Here is a 19870-nt window from a genome sequence, read left to right as displayed (position 1 = left end):
TATCATTTCCTGCTGGGGCTGAGACCAAGGTACTAGCTGAAAGCCTTGTAATTAGGATAAAAACACTTTGTAAATTTAACCCTATCTCCATTAGGAGCAGAGTGGAACTGGCTGGGGAAGGGGGTGGTGCTTCAGGGAGACAAAAACCATTTGAAAGAGAATGAGAAGGAAGAAGTTGCTGGAGACTGTGCAATAACACAGACAAGTGTTATTGCCAAACTGGAGTCTTTGTAGACAGGCACAGGTGATTTGTAAGTGTGTAAGTAAGATTTATAAACCCCAAAGATAATTTTTTCTGGAAGGCTGTTCTAGTATATTGTATGACCCCAGTGTTGATAAAACTGAGATTAAAAAGAAGAGATTTGTCTGAATGTTCTGTCACAACAGTTCTTAGTGCACCAGTTCAGAGTGCCCTGGAATAATGTTAGCCTTTGCTGAACCTGCTCCTGACTTGAACCTCAGCTGCAGTAGCTGTGCAAGCAATGAGGTTTTAGTACCTGAAGACCCCAAATAATGGACTGAGCAGTAAGGGAAGCACTGTTGAGCCCCTTCTGTACTGAGCAACCTGGAGAGAATGGTCTCATTTCCCTAGACCCCCTTCCTGGTTGGAGAAGCTCTTTCCCAAACCAGGAGCAGGGTGCCAAGCACCTGCTGATGGATGTTGTCAGTATAATTTGGATGCAGTTTAGTGTCTGTCTCTGCTTGGCAGCTGGGAAATCTCCATTTAAAAAATTGTGGAAGATGAAAGGTCCTCAGTTTTCCCAAAGAAGGAATAGCTGACCACAGATTCAAATTAGATTAAATAATTGCCACAGTGTTTTCTAACTGACCTCTGCTTAATGCTGGGAGCTCTTACTGGTGGTATTCCATAAGAATCAGGAGTTTTTTTTCTGGAATAGCCCAAAGTGTATTAGTTTCTGTTTTATTGCTGGGCACATAAAAGGTGGCTGTATCACCTTGCTGATTTGAAGTTTGGTGAACAGGCTTAGTGCAAGTGGTCTCAAACATCTTCTGTGATGAGGTCACGATGGAATAGGAATCTGTTTGCCTGAGGATGCTGCAAGTATGCTGGGTTCAACATACCTAACTATTCTACTTTATATTATCTGCATATATATATATATAATTTGTCCTGGGCCTGAGACTTGTGAAGAGAGTGGAGGAGCTGTGGTCTTTCACACTTGGGTAGGGATATTTAAGTTGCTGAGCAGCTCAGAGCTCTGCAGTTCAGAGTCAGCTGCACCTGCTTAGACACATCTTTGCTTTAGTTTGGTGCAAGTGCACCACTATCCAAACATGATATATCTGGGTCCAATTGTCCCTTGAAACTGTTTTCCCTAGTCAGGGTGGTGGAGTCTGTAGATGGATAGAGGTGGTTATCTTGTGTTAATCATGAGAGAGGCCAGTCTGGCTGCTCCTTGTTTCTTGTTGCTTTCATGGAGTTTTTGCTTCTGTGTCTGAGTTTAAATACAGTTGACAAGACTTGCATCTGATGATGAGTTAAGAGCTTGCTGTCAGCACAGTATCAGTACTTCAGATTTCAGTTACCCTAATCTTTCTGCTTTCAGAAATGGAATCCTGCATCCCTGAAAATGAGACACAGCAGAAACTCTGTTGATCTTTCTTCCCAGGATCATGCATTAACAGCATTCTGGCAGGACTAAGGTAAGAAAGTTTGAGGAAAGACTCTGAGTTCCTTGCTGTTCATTGTTCTTCTCTTAATACAAACATTGCAATAGCAATTTTTGATAAGAAGCAGTTTTTCTGAAGTCCGTGTGTTCCTGGCTTAAGTAAGATGATAAAAATAAGGGCTCCAGATAACTAACAAGTATTTAGTGCAGCAGAGGAGTAGTGATGGTGCTGTGCATTTTCTTTTAAGCCCAGCACAGATATTTTTTCCTGTGACTTTTATTTTTAGAAGGATGCTGGGGATGCAAAACAAATATGAAATGTTTAGGGCAGCAGTTTATGCTGTGACTAATCTGTCTTCTGTGAAGCTAGTAATCCTCCCAAATTCTTCTACAGGGGAAGTCATAGATTTGTACTTTTCACTGCATGGCACATCACAAACCAGAAACGTGGTTAATGGCTGCTAATAAGTCCCTGAATTCTCCTCTTCAGGGAGCCTTCCCTCGGGAGAGCCGTTATCGTTAATCTGGTTAAATCTGGATGTTTCCCCTTCTTTTCTTATATTGTTTGTTCTCCTTTGAGGTAGTTACAGTTCATTTATGTCTAGTGAAGGGACAAGTGGTGTTTGCCAGAGCCGGCTGCAGGGGCTGATGGGCGCCCGTTTGCATGGGGCTCGTTACAAAGGCAGACCACATCCTGGCCAGGACAAAGTGCTGTCTGATCCACAGCCGGCACACACCAGTGCCTGCCTGGAGCAGCGCCAGCCTGCGGGCAGCCTTTGTGAGGAGGCACTGTGTTCGTCGGCGTGGAAGGAGAAGGAAGGGATAAACCAGCTAAATTCATCTTTCTTTCCATTCTCTGGCAGAGCTTCCACCAGTCAAAATATGCATGTGATTCACTACAGTATAAGTTTTTCCTGTGCTTTTTGTTTGCTGTCATCTAGGAGAAAAGTGGTGTGTCATTCACTCAGCTGCTTCGCTGGGAGCAGAACATAGAGAAAATTAAAATACTCTATCTTGGGAACCTTCTTGCAAAGATATTCCTGCTTCCTGTGTAAGAGGTATCTTTGTGACCAATTAATAAATCCAACATGTTAATCATGTTCCATCTAGCAAGTTTAAAACCCCCCATACAGCTCAGGTTCCAGAATTTAACTCCAACTCTTGCTGAAATGGGTGGGTAAGCAGTTATGTGTCTAACTCATATAACAGAAAACCTGAGTTTGTTGGGAAGAGAGCGATGGTGCTGTTGTAGGACAAATACAAATCATTATTTTCTGCCAGTTAAGGACAGCAAAAGCAATTCACAAAGTGAATTTGGTGACAGAGTTAGAGATGTTACCCCATACCTCCTTGATTTTGTGTGTGTAAAAAAACCCCAGAGGAATAACTGTTTCTTTTCATTTAAACAGCACAATAAAATATGAAGTCTGTAGAATGCTATGCAACTCAGGTTGTTTTTTAAAACTAGTGCAGCTGCATAGGTTTGGGTTTTTTGAGCTTTGCATTGCATTTCTCAGTTGAGAGAATTATCATGTTGCTACAGTGTTTTAATAAACCTTTTTGCAGCTAAAATAAAATGTTAAGGTTTGATGGGAAAGCAGATTGAAGTGGAACATTGGTTACATCAGTAAATGTGCCTTATTCTCAGTTGGCAGTGGTGAGTGTGAGTCAGTTTGTTTCAGCCTCTAAAAATACCATATGTCTTTATAATTCCAAACAAGTCCTTAAGATGGACAGAAGAAGTGCTCTTGTTTTTGCTTAACTATGGCACAGTGTTTGCTGAGTATCTCTGAAAACACACCAGCCCACATCCTGGTTGATCACTGCTGTCCACCTCATCAAAAAGAGTGACTTCACAAAGGTGTGAACCATCACTAAGCTGTGGGGATGCTGGTCCTCTGCCTTGTGTTTGCAGGTGCTGCAGAACAAAGTCAGTCCTGACATAAACAGGTGGGTTTTCCATTCAAGCTGATGGGAGTTGTCCCCATCTGTGCCAAGAATGAACTCCTTAAAAATGCACTTGTGGGTGAAGTCCTCACAGATTTTGTTTATGCAATTTTGGGTAAACATGTTGTCCTAAAAACTAGTGTGAGCCCAATTTTACTACATGAGTCAGTACCAAAACTATGTGAAATTAGCCCTTTTTCTTTGGATCTCATGGGTTTGAGCTGAGAATAATTCTGAGGTTTTTAGTTTACTTGAACCTCAAAGTTGAGCAAAATGAACAATTTTGTTTAAACCAACAAAAGTGCTTGGAGAAAATACTGTTTCCTAGAATAATTGTTGGGATCCTCATTGGTTTCAGACCTTTCAAAGTAGGCAAATGCACTGAATGGAATGCCTTTTATTCACTGACTTAATTCAAATGTTCCTGGTCAAACTCTGAAAGGAGGCAGATTTTGTGTTTTATTGGAACAGATCAGCTATTCACTGTTGGGACTCAAATGCATTTGTCTTGAAATCTTGGAGACTATTTGATGGTATATATTCTTGTAGAAACTACCAGAAATTCTGGTGGCCATCATATATGTCTTTGTCTGCTTGACTGATCTGCCCTAAAGTTGTGAAACCTCTTTTGCAGTGAGAAGTCCTAGAAGGAAAAAGCCCATCAAATCCCAAAACACACACCTTTTGGTCTAGAGCTTAATTCCTTCCACACTTTTACAAAACACATTTTATATATTTTGTCAAAAGCATATTAATAATGTCAGCTTTGTATATTCCAGATATAATATTTAAAGTTGTGCCCTAATTTTCTCTTCTGTGTTTATGACTATGAGAGGATAACTGGAAATATTTGATACACCTGTTGAATTGCACAGAGACTGTCAGAAGCATGATAGAGAGAAATCCTTAATCCATCTGTAGAGAATTATGGGATATTGCACCCATTTTTTGTCAGCACAGCTATATTTGAGCACAAAACATTTATTCAAACAAGTGCTGAAGTTAAAGGAATCGAACTAAAGAGAGCAGCTTCCAGTGAGTGAGAGCTGTGAAAATAAACTGATAGAATTTAAAGTTCATTTACAAGACTCCCTGTATCAAATACATTTCTTCCTACAGTTGTTGAATGTTTTCTGTCCCAGATAGTCCCAAATCAGGCTGGCCATGTTTATTTTGAGATGTGTGGTGTTCGTAATCAGATGCATAAAATTTGATTTTCCTCTTACAATGTAAACTTTCAGGACAGTCTCAGAGAAATTTGATAATGGGTTTACTTTTGCTGTAACCACAAACCTTTTGTGGGTGTTCTGTTCAGCTTAGATGGAGAGTGTGGGAACATGTGGAAGAAAAAGTGCAAATAATATTTCTGTGAATATGTTGCAGCTCAATTATGCCTTTTCCACTCCTGCAGGTTGCTCAGGTAGCACCACTGTTTTTCTGGTGGTGTAACACCAGATAGAATAGGTGCCATGGAGAGGGTGGAACTGCTCTGTGCCAGCTCTTTGCTCTTTAATTGCTTAGTGTTTGTCCATGCAACCTGCAGCATTATTATTGCCTTTATTTCAGTGTTGTACTGAAATTTCAGTACTTGGATTTTGTCATGGGGTGTCAGATACTTAAGACAGATAAGACTCATGAGGCAGTTACAGCACTGAAAATTAATCTCTTCTCTGCCCAGTGCTGTGATGTAGGTTGGCCTTCTCAGGATGGTGTTGGCTTTTTTTGGTTGTGGTGGGGTTGGTTTTGTTTTGTTTTAATTAGTCAGGACATGGATAGAGGAAGTACTAAAGCTTTACTGGAGTTGTGTGTGAAGGGACAAGTTATTGTCACTTTGTGGGAGGAATCTGCTCAATAAGCCAATATACAGGTCCCTATGTCAGCTGACAGCACACTCGTTAAAGTCTGCCACTATAGGCCTGCCTTTCCTCCTGCTCTTGTCACTTGAAAAGCTCTAAAGCCATCACTCTTTATTTATCTGGGTTTAGAGAGAATGGGAAGAGCTGTTTCAAATCCCCAGGAAACATGCTGAACAAAGCGTGTGATTTGCTAGGTCAGTCCAATGGCTTATCTCCTCTCCTGGCTGCTCCCAGCCTTTGGCCTTTATCAGTGCTTTAGACAGCAGTGGGATCACATGCCCAGGTATCTCCCCAAATGTGGGGTGCAATGAGGGACAGGGTGTTTCTTTGGCCAAAAAACCCAGTTGCTTTATACCTTGAAGCATGATTGTTTTTTTTTAGCATTGGCTTTGTTTATTTAGCAACAAATGTGGCTTGCACCCAAGGCTTTATTCCAAATGTTTGCCTTGATGTGCTGGATGCCTGACAGCAAACATGCAAAAGGAGCCCTGAAGATGTGACTTGGAAGCAGAATTAGCTTCCCTGCAGGAGTTGCCTGAAGGAAGTAACAGCTAACAGCACAGGATCTGCTTGGAGTACAGCTTATACTTGGGAGCAGCAGGGAACATGGAGCTTTTTTGTGATTTAGGTAGACTCAGTTCTCAATGTGGGACACATAAGATCTCACTTTGCCTTTAAAACAAAATTTCCATTCTCTTCTCTGCCTATTTCAGGTTTGATTCATAGTGTGCCTTATAACTGGCAGGATCCTCAACACTTCCAGTGATAGAAACTAATACGTGGTGGTGAGATGTGCTTGCAGGCATAAGGATTTCTATTTTTAGAGGGTGTGAATATGTGCATGTAGAAGGCTTGTCCATGGCTTTTGGAGGCATGGTAGGGGATGGTATTCCTGGATTACATGCTCTAGGAATCTTTACAGTGCTTGGGCTAGCTCAGACAAGATTCCAGAGACTCCACTCCTTCCAGGAGTCTCTGGAGAGTGTAAATCAGAGAGACAGCACAAGCACCAAGAATGAAGTGTGTGCACTGGTGCAGAGCAAGGGTGAGATCATGACCTTTCCCTCTCTGTCCTTTTGCAGGCAGCAGAAGCATTCTCTGCCTGTGTTCCAGGCAAGAGACTGAAGATGTTGGATGATTTTCCACAATTTCATTCTCAGGAGAGTCTTGTTAAGTGTCTGTGACTTTTTTTTTTTTTTTTGTACTTTTCTGGTTTACACTCAAAGTTGCTCAATGCAGAATGTATAAAACAGAGGTTTTCAAGAATCTGTCCTCCTGTGGGCTTCCCTTTAGAGATCTTCCAAGCTTTTTTCCACCTTCTCCTTGGGTTAATTTTAAATCTGTTTAACAGGGACAGTGATTCTTTGTGATCAGAGGACTACCTTGAGTGATGCCTCAGTTTCACCATGGAAAAAGCTTCCAGAGTGAAAGGTGCTTTGCTCAGCTGCTGCATACAGTAACAGAAGGTGATCCATTGAGCAGATGCTGAGCACAGATGGCAGAATTCCCTCCTGTCCAAGGGGTCTGCACGGTTGCTTTGCTCACTTCAATGCCACTTAAAGGCTGTTTTCAGTGCTCAAGTAGGACTTAAGTACTGCAGTTCTTGCTGGCACACCAGTGAGGAGGGTTATGGGTGAATATTTCAGTGGTGCCAAGAGACAGTAACTTTTGCTTTGGTGGTTCTGGTGGGTTTATTTTTGTCTTATGAGATCTTTCTCGCTGTGATGAGAATTGATGGAACTTTGGCTTCAAAGTTGTGGTAGCATGTCTGAAGTGTTTCTATGCTTCTTCATTTCTTTCTCTGTCTTCATTTAATTTGTCATCACAACAAGCTTTTAGTGAGGCACTGATTAAAGATTGCTATTTGATGGTTTCAGCCACTGGTTTCTTCCTTGCGGATTTGGAGCTAAGGAAATTAATTTCTCCATGTTATTCTCTGATGCATTTTGCAGAGGCAGCTTTATAGCACTTTAAATAGGGATGCTCCTGCAAACTCCTGCTTGCTTTCAGATACTTCAGAGGTTTTCAGCCATCAGAAAGTCCCCACGAATCCTAAATTGTTTTCAGGCTTCTAATTGTTGTGTCTCTACAGATCTGGTAGCACTGAGATGTCCAGCTTTATCCCACCTCCTTGATTCCATCACGTAGCCTGCATGGTGGGAGGCAGTGCTGGGGAAATCATGAGCTGTGTCAAGCAGGCAGCCTTGCAAAAGCTCTTGGTTTGTAGTTTCCTCCCTTCAGTAGCAGTAAAATGCTGCTGCCTCACATACCAGGGATACCTGTCTATCCACTTAGAGCAACCAGATAGTGTGCTTTATGGGTACAAAGGTCAACTGGACAGGTTCATGAAAGAGAAATTAATTGAGGGTGACTAAATAGATAAAAAGGAGTCTGGCACAGGAAGTCTCTGATCCTCAAATGGTTGGCTGCTGGGAGACTGCCAGGAGGTATCGTGTGTGCTCACCCAGTTCTTCTGCTCCTTCTGAGAGATCTGCTCTCTACCACTGGGGGAAGGCTGTTGGGATGGGTGATTTGTTCTGAGGCAGCGTGGTTGCTCTTAGGTTTTCATATATAACCTCCTTCTCCACAAGAGAAAATGTTACAGCACAGTTTTAAACAGCTGTGATCTTGTTACTGGAAGGATTAAGATGTAAATCTGGAGGACCTGATCCTGACATGCACTTTATTTTGGAAGCATGCACTATCTCAAACTTAAAAGTATCAAAAGCTTTGCCTGCCTTTGGGGCTCCTGTTTTCTCTGGTATGGTGAAATGATACAATTTACATAGGTAAACTGGGAAAATGGCTAATTTGGGAGTAAAAGATATTTGTCCTTAATTCTTGTCGTTGCCAGTATCAGTACTAGCCTAATTGTTGCAATCCAGGCCTAGCTGCTGGCTGGACAGTTGCTGTAGGAAGTTGCTGGTGTTATCCTCCAAGAGTGCCATGGTTGTGTGTGTTGAACCCATAGGTACAGCCTAAAGCCAGGGAGCTTGTGTAGGTTTCCAGAGGCTCACCAAGATCCCACAGCAGCCCCAGAGCCCTGGTTAAATGTTAACAGCCTGCTGCCAGCAGTGTGTCTGCAGGGCAGTGAGCAGGTACTAGTGGCTGCAAGTTCAGCATGCTCTAATTGGCAGCACTAACCTGCCTTGGCATGCTCTCAGGTGTCTGTTTCACCTCCTTACAGCTTGCTTCAGGACTGCTGCACCTTCCCTGTATTTTTGTTGTCTTAAGTATATTTGGGGTAATTTTGTAGACTTAGCTCTGACTGTGAATTCTCCTTTATTGTTTTAAAATATTCTATGTTGTATGCTTGTGCCCTTAAAATTCAGATGAACAGTCTGTCTTACATTTTGGAGGCATTTATAGCTGGTTTAATTATTCCTGTGCTGCTTGCTGTGACTCGGAAGTGGAAATGCCCAGTGAGCTCATATCAACTTCTGAAATCCTGGCACGTTAATGCACTACCTACTCAAGTGCTTAATTAGCATAGTAACTAAGTAACTGGGCTGTGAGTAAACTGTGCCTGGGCTGGCATCCTGTCAGGGTAGGAGAGGGTGCTGTTGGTGGCTGCTCGATTGGCAGCGAGCGAGGCATTTCTGATAGAGAGAGGGTTTTTTCTCCAAGTTAATGAAGATTTGCAATGAAGTCAGAAGATGTGGCTGCTGGGCTGGCAGCTCCCAGGTAGGAGCAGGAGCTGTAGGACACCTGAGGGATTATTCCATCTGCCTCCCTACTTACCAACTGTGCTGCTGGATGAGCATGGGGACACACAGGCACTGTGCTGCTGCTGGGCTCTTCAATTCCTGGGACTCTGTGCCAGGTTTCCTCCCTGCTGCTGCTTCTGCATCATTCAGAGGCTCTGTTCCTTGTTAGATTAGGGAATATCCCATTGGGCAATTGGATTTAATGGAGCTGAACTTCACTGTGACAGCTGTCTTTGTGGTCTGTTGCTACCTTGCTGTGTCATTGCTAACTTTAGGGCTGGGAGCCACAAAATGTTGTACTATCTGCACGAAACTGCCTTGAAGGTGGCAAAAACTGGACACTTCATAAAGTCCTCGTGTATGTGTTTGAAAGGGTTAGTGTGTCAGAATTGAATAATCTTGAGGGAAATTTATCCAGATACAGTGCCTTACACATCCCTCAAATCCTGTTTAAGCTCCTAAATAGTTATGTAATGCCTTGGCCTTGTGTATGGGGGAGAATTTCACCTGGTGTGAGCAGGTCTAAAAGAACGTGTGTGATCCTGTGAAGTAGGTAACACATAGGGGTGACTTAATCCCCTGCTGAAATACAGCCACAGCAAACACCTTTTCACTTCCAAGAGGAAATGAAGAGGAATATCCAAATATCCACTTGAAGACTGAAGACATGCTTTTAGCAAAGGAACTCTAATGACAGAAATGGCATTCCAGCCAGGATTGCTGGTGCTGTAGAGTCGTGTCTCTGTTCCTGGGTTTCCTCCTCAGCAGGACATGTTACATTTCACTCGCTCGCGTGAGGAGCCCGGGATCGCTTCAAGATGGTGGAGTTGCTCAGCAGGAGAGTTGTGTGCCACTACACTTCCTGTTCAAATGCATTTCCTCAATTATTGACTGACAAGGAGGAGGAAGGGAGTTTTTCAGAAAGGCTGGAAGTGAGCCTTAGACAGCTGCTTTCCAGATTGTAGAGAAAACAACTGACTTTTTTTTTTTCCCTTTTTAAAAATTTTTCTCAAAAACATGCATTTGCCCACTGATACTGTGTAATACTCTAATGTGCCAGAGGTTTGTGAGGGGCAAGTGAAGAAAGCAACTTGGTGTAGGAGCTGCCTCAGCAGGAATTCTTGCAACAAGTAAGGGTTAAAAATTGTCCAGGAAAAGCTGGAGGTGACAAGAATAAGCTCATGTGGTTATGCCACAAGGAAACTTCCAGCCCTTATGGTTAGACTGAAACAAAAAACATTTTTGTCACTTTCCTCTCTGGCTCCTTGTGAGAGTGTGGGGCTGTGGAAGGGCTGAATAAGGAGAGATGATGTTGTTAAGTGTTCTTGCTCATTGGGTTGTGCCTTTAGTGTGGTGTTGTGTCACTGTGAGGTTTTTTGTGGGGGGAGTTTGTTTTCAGTTATTGCAAAGGCCCTGTCTTGAAAACAGCTGTCTGCTGGCCAATGGAGTACTAAGCATGGCAGGCTTGGAAATGGAGTCTCTTTGAACCAAAATGTGGAAATCCTGAGATCTATGCAAGTGGAGGGGAGAAATGTGGAAATGCTAGGAGGTCAGATCAATCTCTGACACAATCCTGCATCAAATGTGGTTTTTTTTCTTTTATTTTTTTTTTAATTTTAACGATTTAAAACTTTAATAGTTGCTGAAGTGAATTTGCTGTTGTGGTTTTGGATTTTTATTTTTTTTTCTACAGGCAGTAGAAGAAGAAATGAAAAGCATTAACAGCCTTGCAAGGTCACTGGGACCTGAGCAGAATTATTAACTGGTTCTCTCTCTGTCAGGCACTCTGTATTCACTGTATCACAAGCTTGAAGCCAGACCTTATTTTACTAAGCAAAAAATGGTCCTTTTGTTGCTGTTTTTCCCCTAGTGTCATCTCTCATGGTTGCCAGGGAAACCAGTGTGTATCCTTTCAGCATAGGTTATTGGGCCTCAGGAAGGAAGTGCTCCAGTGCTGGCCTGCTATTTTTATAGAACCGTTACATAATACAATCTATTAAAGCTTCCTCTCGGTGTTTTATGGCACAAAGGGGAAATTAAGTTTGATGACTCCTAAATGTTTGATGGAGGATGTCAGGTGACTTCTGGATTGTTTTGTGCTCGCCGCATAGCAACAATATTTCTGTGTGCAATTCAAGAAGAACAAATATACATTAGTGCCCTGGGCAATATTTGCCTGCATGCAGATCACCAGAGGAAATTGAATTCTAAGCAGAGCAAGTACAAACAGTGTAAAAGTGCAGGGTGCTATCAGCCAGGGAGGGTGAGACAGCAGAGTAGGTGATGTTTTGACAGCTTAAGGAAAAGAGGCTTAGAAGAAAATACTATTTTCTTTTCCATATTCTATTGTACTGCTCAGAAATTGGGAGGTGCCAAATCCTTTGGCAATCACCATGTATATCTGCAACGTGCATATTACAGTAACTCTTTACTGACACTGATTTATCAGGATTTAGTGCTGGGGGAGAATGGGGATTGAACCTTTGGCATCACAAGCCTTGATTATTTTCAAGTAAGAGAAAACTGTGTAGACTCAGTGGTGTTGGTTGTATGTGAAACTTGAACAGCTCCCATATATATTTCCCTCCTAGGTATGTTTCACATGCATACTGACTGTTCAGAGATATATTTAAAAATGAACATTCCTAGGTTTAATATCTGGCCAGGAAGAAATTTCTGCTCAGAGGCTGAGGGCTCACAATTCCTTCAGCTCCTTCTTGTCAAGGTCAGGTCAACACTGTGTCCTGACTGAGCCATAGCTGCAAATGAAAAGGTTTAGCATGCAGATGAGTTGCTGTGAAACAACATTAGTGCACAGCACTTGCTCCAGGGGAACTGTCCACGTGCTTGCACTTGGCCTTCACCAAATATGAGATAATTCAAGCCAGATTAGCCATCAGTGTCTGTTCTTTGTCTGTTGCACGTAGAAATGTATGATTTTCATAAGTTTTTAGTTGCCAGTATGACAACTGTGTTGTACTTCAGCCCAAATTTAACGTGGATCTAGAGTTTCTAATATGGATGGCATGCAGTCAGAGGTAGCTTTGTGCTGAGTCCCTAGTGCTGTCCTTTGAAAGAAGGAAAGAATGGGACTGTGAGTGGTAAGGTTGCAAGGTTTTTGGAAAGAATAGGAAAACATCCTTCTAAAAACCTGGAGTGTGGGGGGCTAAACTGCCTCCTGATCTTTACTGCTTATGAAAGAAAGATGTCATTTCCTCTTGAAGCTGAAAGCTGCCAAGAGAATATAACTTAATTTCTATGCAAGCAGAAATCTTATTAAAGCTGAGAATTGCACTTCAAACACTTGCATTTACAGAAGCAGCTTCCATGATATTGTGCACTGCATTGGAGGGAGATTCATCAGTGTTTTCAAATGTCCCTGCTTATTTTGAAGATGGCACTGCTCTTCCAAAACAGCAGGGAGCAAGGGAAGAATTTTCAGCTGCTTGTAACTCTGTTCTAGTAACAGAAAACCTTCTGTGCCTGGAAAGTTTATGCCACACCATTCAGGGAGAGCATCTGAGATGATCCCTGTTGGGAGAAACTCTCGGTATGACTAGGTGAAAGCAAAAGGGAAAGTTACAAACACTCAGGTCTTGATGCTTTGCTCCTGAGAAACAACAGGAGTCTGGTTAATAACAAAAAGAACAAAAAAAGAAAAAAAAAAAAAAAGAACTGCATTTTTGACCAGGAGGTTATGTAGGACCCAGAGGATGCAAGATTTTACATGTCCCAAAGGAGGGGTGGAGGAACCAGAGCTCAGTACAGTTTTACTAGGCTCCAGTCAGCATGTGTGCAGCACACTGCTGTAAATCCATGGCCATGATTTAACGTGAAGATTAGAGCTTGCTAGGAATTTTCCAAGAAAACATTTTTTTCATCAAAACTTTTCATGGAAACTTGTTGCTTTGGATGAAACTTTTGCGTGGAAAAATTTCTGTGATCTGGCATTGAGTTCCTGTAGAAAGCCAGAGCAGAGAGCTGAGAATAGCCAATGCCCTGGAGGGTAAAGCTTTTCCTGGGAATGCAGGAGATGTGCCTGCCAAACATGAGGTCTTGATTCTCAGGTTCCTGTTCCTCCACTGTTACAAGCTCTGACTACTGGGCTTTTGGCTGTCTTGTGTGGATGCCTCTTTTCAGAGGAGGGGTTGGAGGGTACGTCTCCCACTCTGTCTCCTCTTTTGTGTCCTGGTGCAGAAGAATTTGTTGTTGTAATCCTAAAAATGTTAGCAGGATGAAAAACAAGCTTCCCACCCTGCCCTAATGATGCATTTTCACACGTTCCCACCATATGCAGTTTCTATTGTCCTGTGGTATGTTTGTAGGCTGTAGCTCAGGCAGGATTCAATCTGCCCAGTCCCCATCAGGCTGGTGGCCTGGCTGGAGAAGGTGGGTGGTTACCCTTCTGCATCACTGCTTGGAGTGCTTCTGTACTGAAACTGGGCTCCACCAGGACCATTTCTTAGCCAGCTTCAGTCTGGACCAGACACTTCAAACAGGTCTCCAGACACTCACCCAATCTCAGCTTTGAAAGTTTTTCTGTTTTATTGTCATTTGTTGATGTAAGCTGTATCTCCTCGAAGGGAGCAGGCTTTGGAGAGCCTGAGCTGGGTGACTAGCTTAGCTCCACCAGGTGATAGTTTGTCTTGGTCCTTTTAATTCATCCTTAATTTAAATAAAGTGGAACTACTTGAGGAGAAGGTGCTGAAGTAACTTTTTAGGCTCGCAGGTATGTCCTTCCTTGGGCAGGCAGGAGACCAATTTGAATCCTCTCTGATCTGGACAGAGAGGACATAACAAATGTTATATTCAGTTAATTGCTCTTTTCCCACTCCTTGCCCCAGAGTAGTGTCTTTGATTTGAGACAGCTTGTTAAAACCACAACTAACTTGCAAAATATTTGGTATAGATGAAAAAGTCATTTTTGAAGGAAACTGAACTAATGAGCATATATATTTTCATGCCCCTGCTTTAGTGCTGTCCAAAATAAAAGTGCCCAGTGAAGAGGGAGAGAAGCAGCAAAGGAGACTGAAGAAGATACTTCCTGTGTTTGCTTTGAAAGCAGCGATGTATAAAAATCCTTGTTTGTTTTCAGAAGGAACTCTGAAGGAAAACAACTGTGGGCAAGAACGTGCAAAATGTAGAGCTAGAATTATCTGACTTCGTCCTGTCAAATGTTAAGCCAAACAGGAAGGTTTATTTTTCTCCTTTTTTTTTTTTTTTTTTTTTTTTTTTTTTTTTTTTTTTTTTCTTTTGGCAACTACTTCCCCGAGCTTCCTATGGGGGTGGAAATGGGCAATAAATAGCAGGGTATCTAATGGCATCATTCCAGGCCTCCCAGCTACTGGCATTGGCAAGGAAATGGCTCTCCTTTTGCTTCCTTCTTATTTTTAGAGCCCTGAGTTTTCAGGGGGTGGAGGGAGGGTGGGCTATTATCAGGGAGAGTCAAACCACAGTGGCTGCTTTCCGCAGGGCTCTCACCGCCCTGCCAAGCTGGAGGAAGCTGCACTCGGGTAACTCACACACCAGCGGTTTTGCCTCATGAGTGAGATTTCCTTTAAATCTCAAATACATTCACATGCATGCAGAGCTGAACCCTCCCGTTCCTCTAGGACCCCTGCTTTGAATGTGTCCACATTTTTGTCTTCTGGCCTCTCCTTTTTGTTTCTTTTTTTTTTTTTTTTTTTTAACTCTGCTGCCACTTTTTCAAGTTTGAAAATGCTCACTGGAGAGATGAATTGCAAACAGAACCAATGTTGCTCTTGGAAAAGTTGCTCAAAGAACAAACCCTGGAGAACAACAGGCTGCAAAAACAGTCTTCTCTGTGATTTGATGACTTCCATATAAAAATGATCTTCTCCAAAATTCTATTTTGAGCTTGGTGTATTTGAAGTTGATGTGTCTTTTTGTTTGTTTGGTTGGAGTTTTTTTTTAAGAATTGTTAATCATGCAAACTGTAGAAAATACAACTGGGTTTATTAAAAATCAAAGGGATTTGTTTGTCATGAGGTGATAAAAATACCAAAAGGCTGTTTCCGAGTTTCAGAAGTAAAACTTGTTTTCCTGTGAAACTTTAGACACTATTATTAGTTTTTCACAGCGGTGTTTGATTTTCATTTTAAATTTGTAAGTCAGCTTAAATCAGAGTTCATTCACACATGATAGGCTTATATATGATAGACTTATATTTCTATTTGGCTGTGGAGCAGAGCTTTAAACTAGAGAAGATCAGCTTGGTTTTGGTTTTGACATGAACATTTCAAACATCCCTATTTCTACAAACTTCATATGAGAACACCTTTTTTGTGTACTTCTTTGCATATCCTGGACTTAGAGCAATAATGATTGGCTTGTCATTATTGCTCTAATAATGACAAGGTTGCTCCTTCCCCAAAGAGGACTCAGGTATACCAAATTCCTTCTGAAAGCTTTTCCAAGGTTGTATCCTGGCTGTTGCTCTCAGGGTAGGATCTAGCATACATCTTGTGGTAGGGGATGCTGTGGAGATACTCTGGTCTGAACTGTGTTGTATGGAAATACAGGCTCTGAAATTTCTCCTAGCAAAGGAAAAACTGATTCCCAGGCTAGATTTGTAACTTACTTGGAGCCTTGAGGCACAAAACAAGGCATGATACTCGATACCAGAGGAATGGCTAAGGGAAAACCAGAGCAGAAATATCTGCTTGCACATGTTCAAATTCTGTTGGTCCAGGTTGCACCTTGGAGTTTAATCACGTTAAGGATCTTTCAAATGTGGCCTTGGTGGTTTCTGAAGAAAAAATTCATAGTCATGAAGATGTCTCAGGTGGTTTACTAAGTCTGTGCTAACTGATCTAGCCCCTTGGGCATGTGTCAGTCTGGGATTTGGCAAGACCTTAGCTGGAGCACAGTATTTTCCAATCACATGGTTTCAGGAGAATGGTACCATAATCCACAGTACTGTGTTATTTCCATAGTTCCTGCTGCAAAGACTGAGGAGGACCCCAGACTGGCCAGCCTTGGAAAGTTGTGGTGCTGAATTGATAGTGCAAGTTTGTTTTCACTTCTGCTTTGTGTAGTAATGTGGGAATGTAGACTTCAACCAATGAGTTTTGCATAATTTGCACTTGAACTCTCACGGAGGTTCAGTTTGAACCTGAGCAGAGAGACATTTCTGCCTTTGTGTTGTGATTACTTTTGTACTAGCCTACACATTCTACTCAATGTGAGGTTATTTGAGGTTTTTTGTCAGATAAAAACACCCTCAGCTATGAACAAGCAGGGATATTGCCACAAAACAATGATTTATTACTGTTATTTTTATTTTGATGACAAAGACTGCTCAGATTAAAGAACCTTTGTTAGCATGTTTATCCTGAGACCACTGAATATGTGCTGTAAAAATTCTCTGTTGTCCAAGTGCCACTTTGATTTCCGGAAGAATGCAATCTAACTACTCTGTCATTTCACTAAAATACTCATATTTGTGCAGTTTTCTTGGTTGATTTGGGTTCCAACAGTACCTCTTCTCTCAGCAGTTTGATACTATGAGTAGGTAAGCGTGATAAATCCATTATAAACTTGTTTTACACTCAAATTACGATGTTCTGCTCTTAAGAATGTATTAGAGACAGGATTTAATAGTCTTCTGTCCTTAATTCTCATTATATCCACTCTATAATAATCTTTTGGAAAGTCTAAATTGATTTTTATTACAGAGTTTGCAAGTATCCATAGTGAAATATTGCTTCTATCAAAGGCTCATTTATGATGTCAAGTTTCTTATAATAATGAGATTTATTTGACATATCTTTAAGGTTTAAAGGCTTGTCCCTGGGAGTTCTGGTTTACTGGTATAGGGCATGATGTTTCCTGAGTGATAACATTAGAAGTATTATCCTCCTGGTGTGTTTGACTAGGAATTGTGATAGAGGAACCCTTTTGGAAATACCTAATAAATCTCTTATTGCTGAGACAAGGAGACTTGGGTCAAACCATGTTTAGGGATAAAGCATGTTTTTGATACCCATGGACCATTCTTAAATATGATGAAATTTGTTAAGTGATTACCTGGCTAATTTTTTGCCAAATGCGAAGTACATATTTTTCAGCATGGATTAATAAAATGTGATCTTGAATAAGAACATGCAGCTTTCTGTAGAATATTGATAAATACAAAGATAAAGTACAGTATATATGTGGCTTAACTATGGTGGCTGAAATAAGTAATCTCTATATAGTGAACACTTTAGTGACCTTCAGGGTGAAAATATTTACTATTTCAAAACAAAGCAAGGAAAAACAGTTATGATTTTTCTTCCCTCTTGGGATGACCTGAGCATATTCCATAAAACAGTATTTTACAGAACATATAACTTGACATGCAACTGTCAAGTCTCTTTTAAATATAAATATTTTTACCTTCTGTAAAAACTGCATAAACTGCCTTATGTATATCCATCACAGGCAATAGTTAAGTTCAGATATTTATGACAGGTATAATTTGATCTTCTAACAGGCACAGAGAGACTTTGAGGGAAGTACTGTGGAAGATGATTTATTTTCACACCATTTAATGGTCCTTAACAGTCCTTATCTTTCCTTAGGAGCAGGGCCTGGATTTTCTCCAAGTGGAAATTTTCTGCTAAAAGATGAGACTTAAACTGTGGTTAAGGAAGCAGCAGAGGAAAGAATATAAAAATAATGTGGCCAAATCCTCATTGATGTAGCTCCATTAGAGCTTGTGGGATTTGACCACTGAGAATTTGTCCCATTAACAATAAGTCCCAGCCCAGCATGTGTTTGCTCTGAAGATCCCATCCTGCTGTGAAGTTGCTGAGCTAACACATTTGGCTACCTCCAACACTCAACTGCAGTTTGGGGTGTCTTGGACATTAGTTTGTGGAAAAATAGGAGGGATCCATTTAATAGGGATCCATGTTAGGGAACAGACACAGAACAGTTTTTTGCTCTGATTTTTATGATCTTACTCCATTTTCAATTTGGTAGTTGTGATGGAGTTTTGGAGGCAAGGGGTTGCGAGCAAAATGGAGATAATAGTTGCACTGAGATCAGACAAATCTCATTTTAAATGTTAAAACTTGTAGATTCTGATTTGCACAGTTTTTGGGAGTTATGTTTGAAAACTACCAGGCAGTAAAAGACATTTCTGTCCCCTGAAGGAACACAAATAGCTTCTGATAGACACAAAGTCTGATTGACAATTACTGTGTTTGCATCCTACATATATATGTGTGCATATATATATATACACCTTCAAAAGTGGAACTACTCTAAGATCTGGAAACTCCTGTATGAAGCTCCTTTGTGTGAATTTTTCTTCTCTTTCCCTAGAATAAAAAACAAAGACAACCCTTGGGTGTGTCCAGAGATCTCAGTGACCTGAAAACAGAACAGATTTATGCTGCTGTAATTTATTTGAAGCCTTGTCATCTGCCTTTAGTTTTGCAGTGAGATGCTAATCTCTTCAGATTTTGTGTACTGTTAGTACATGTAAAAAGCTGTCCAAAATGTTGGTATCTGCATTGCTCCATGACATTTACAATGAGAGTTTCAAAACATATTTGCACTAGTTTAGAATAAGTTTTACAAATTGATTTCAACCTTTGCAAGTAATACTATGAAAAAAACCAGCCGAGGATAAATATTTAGGATTTTGATTTTTGGATGTCAGCACTACAATGTGAACCGAGTGTGTAATAAAAAGAAGGTAGAAGTCCTGTGTGTTGAAAGGGACTTTTCCTGTGAGGCTGGTTGGTTAATTTGGTCAAAATTCTGTGGGATGGGAGAAATAACACTTTCTGATGAAATGAAAAACTTAAATGAAAACTTTCCACTTGGGTTGAATTTCTAGGCTGTCTTCAAAAAACACTAAAACTTACTGAACTGAGGAAAGGGCTTAGTTGCCAAAACCAAACAAAATTTAACTCTGCATGTAAACTGGAAACTCCGATTAAATTGGAAATTGTTCATTTTCCTAAAATGCTTTTGTGTGGGTTGGGAAGTGGGGGTATAATTTCCTGACCAGCTCTAACACAGGCTTGCAGTGCTGCTGCTTTTTATACTTGCAGGCAGCCGGAACTGGTGACTAAGGTTTCGCTAATAGTGCAAATTCTATGAGCTGGTTGTTTGTGAGCATGTAATTGACCTTTGCTGGCAAAGTGATGTGGAGATAAGGAAAGGGAAAGGATAGATTTCAAGTCACTTCTTTTCTCCAGCTCAGAGGAACACACACTAGTGTTGCCTCTGTTTTAGAAATCCTTTAAGTGCCATTTGTACTAATTATTTCAGTAGCACATAAGGCAATTGCATGTTTAACAGTGCCTGCTTCATTGCACAGGTACCAACACAAAGTCATTCAGCAAACTTCTTCATTACTGAGGAGGCTCCTTGTCTGCAGTGGTGATAGAAAACATACAGTTTTATATACACAGGCTGTGTCCCTAATTTCTTACTACCAAAAATCTCAAAGCAGGCTTTTCCTGAGCAGTCTTCAGGAGATGAATCAAAGAAAGATATGAAGCAAACCAAATTTTGCACTGCTAGCCACATTATTTGTGTCTTCTTATGAAGTGGAATTTCTTCCCAAGTAGAAACTATCAACCAATGACACACGGGGGGCAAAAATTGAGACAATTTTTAAAACCCAACTGGGGATATGAGTGTATGCACCTTAGGTTCTGAACCTAAATTTCCACCTTGATTTGCACCACTCTTACTTTGGTAATAT

At 41.1% G+C, this 19870-nt stretch overlaps 1 long non-coding RNA gene across 1 annotated transcript in view; it reads left to right on the top strand.

Annotated features, from left to right (window-relative positions):
* The window catches only part of LOC306802149, a 189163-nt gene that overhangs the window by 47361 nt on the left and 121932 nt on the right, over positions 1 to 19870 (top strand). Inside the window, exon 10 of the long non-coding RNA XR_013774281.1 lies at positions 1569 to 1665. This is a non-coding gene — a long non-coding RNA (uncharacterized lncRNA). The remainder of the gene's footprint in view (positions 1 to 1568; positions 1666 to 19870) is intronic.

This window comes from Erithacus rubecula (genome assembly GCF_903797595.1).
Source record: "Erithacus rubecula genome assembly, chromosome: 5".
NCBI classification, from domain to species: Eukaryota; Metazoa; Chordata; class Aves; order Passeriformes; family Muscicapidae; genus Erithacus; species Erithacus rubecula.
Note: the sequence above shows the minus strand (reverse complement) of the source record. Positions and strands in the feature narration are given on the sequence as shown.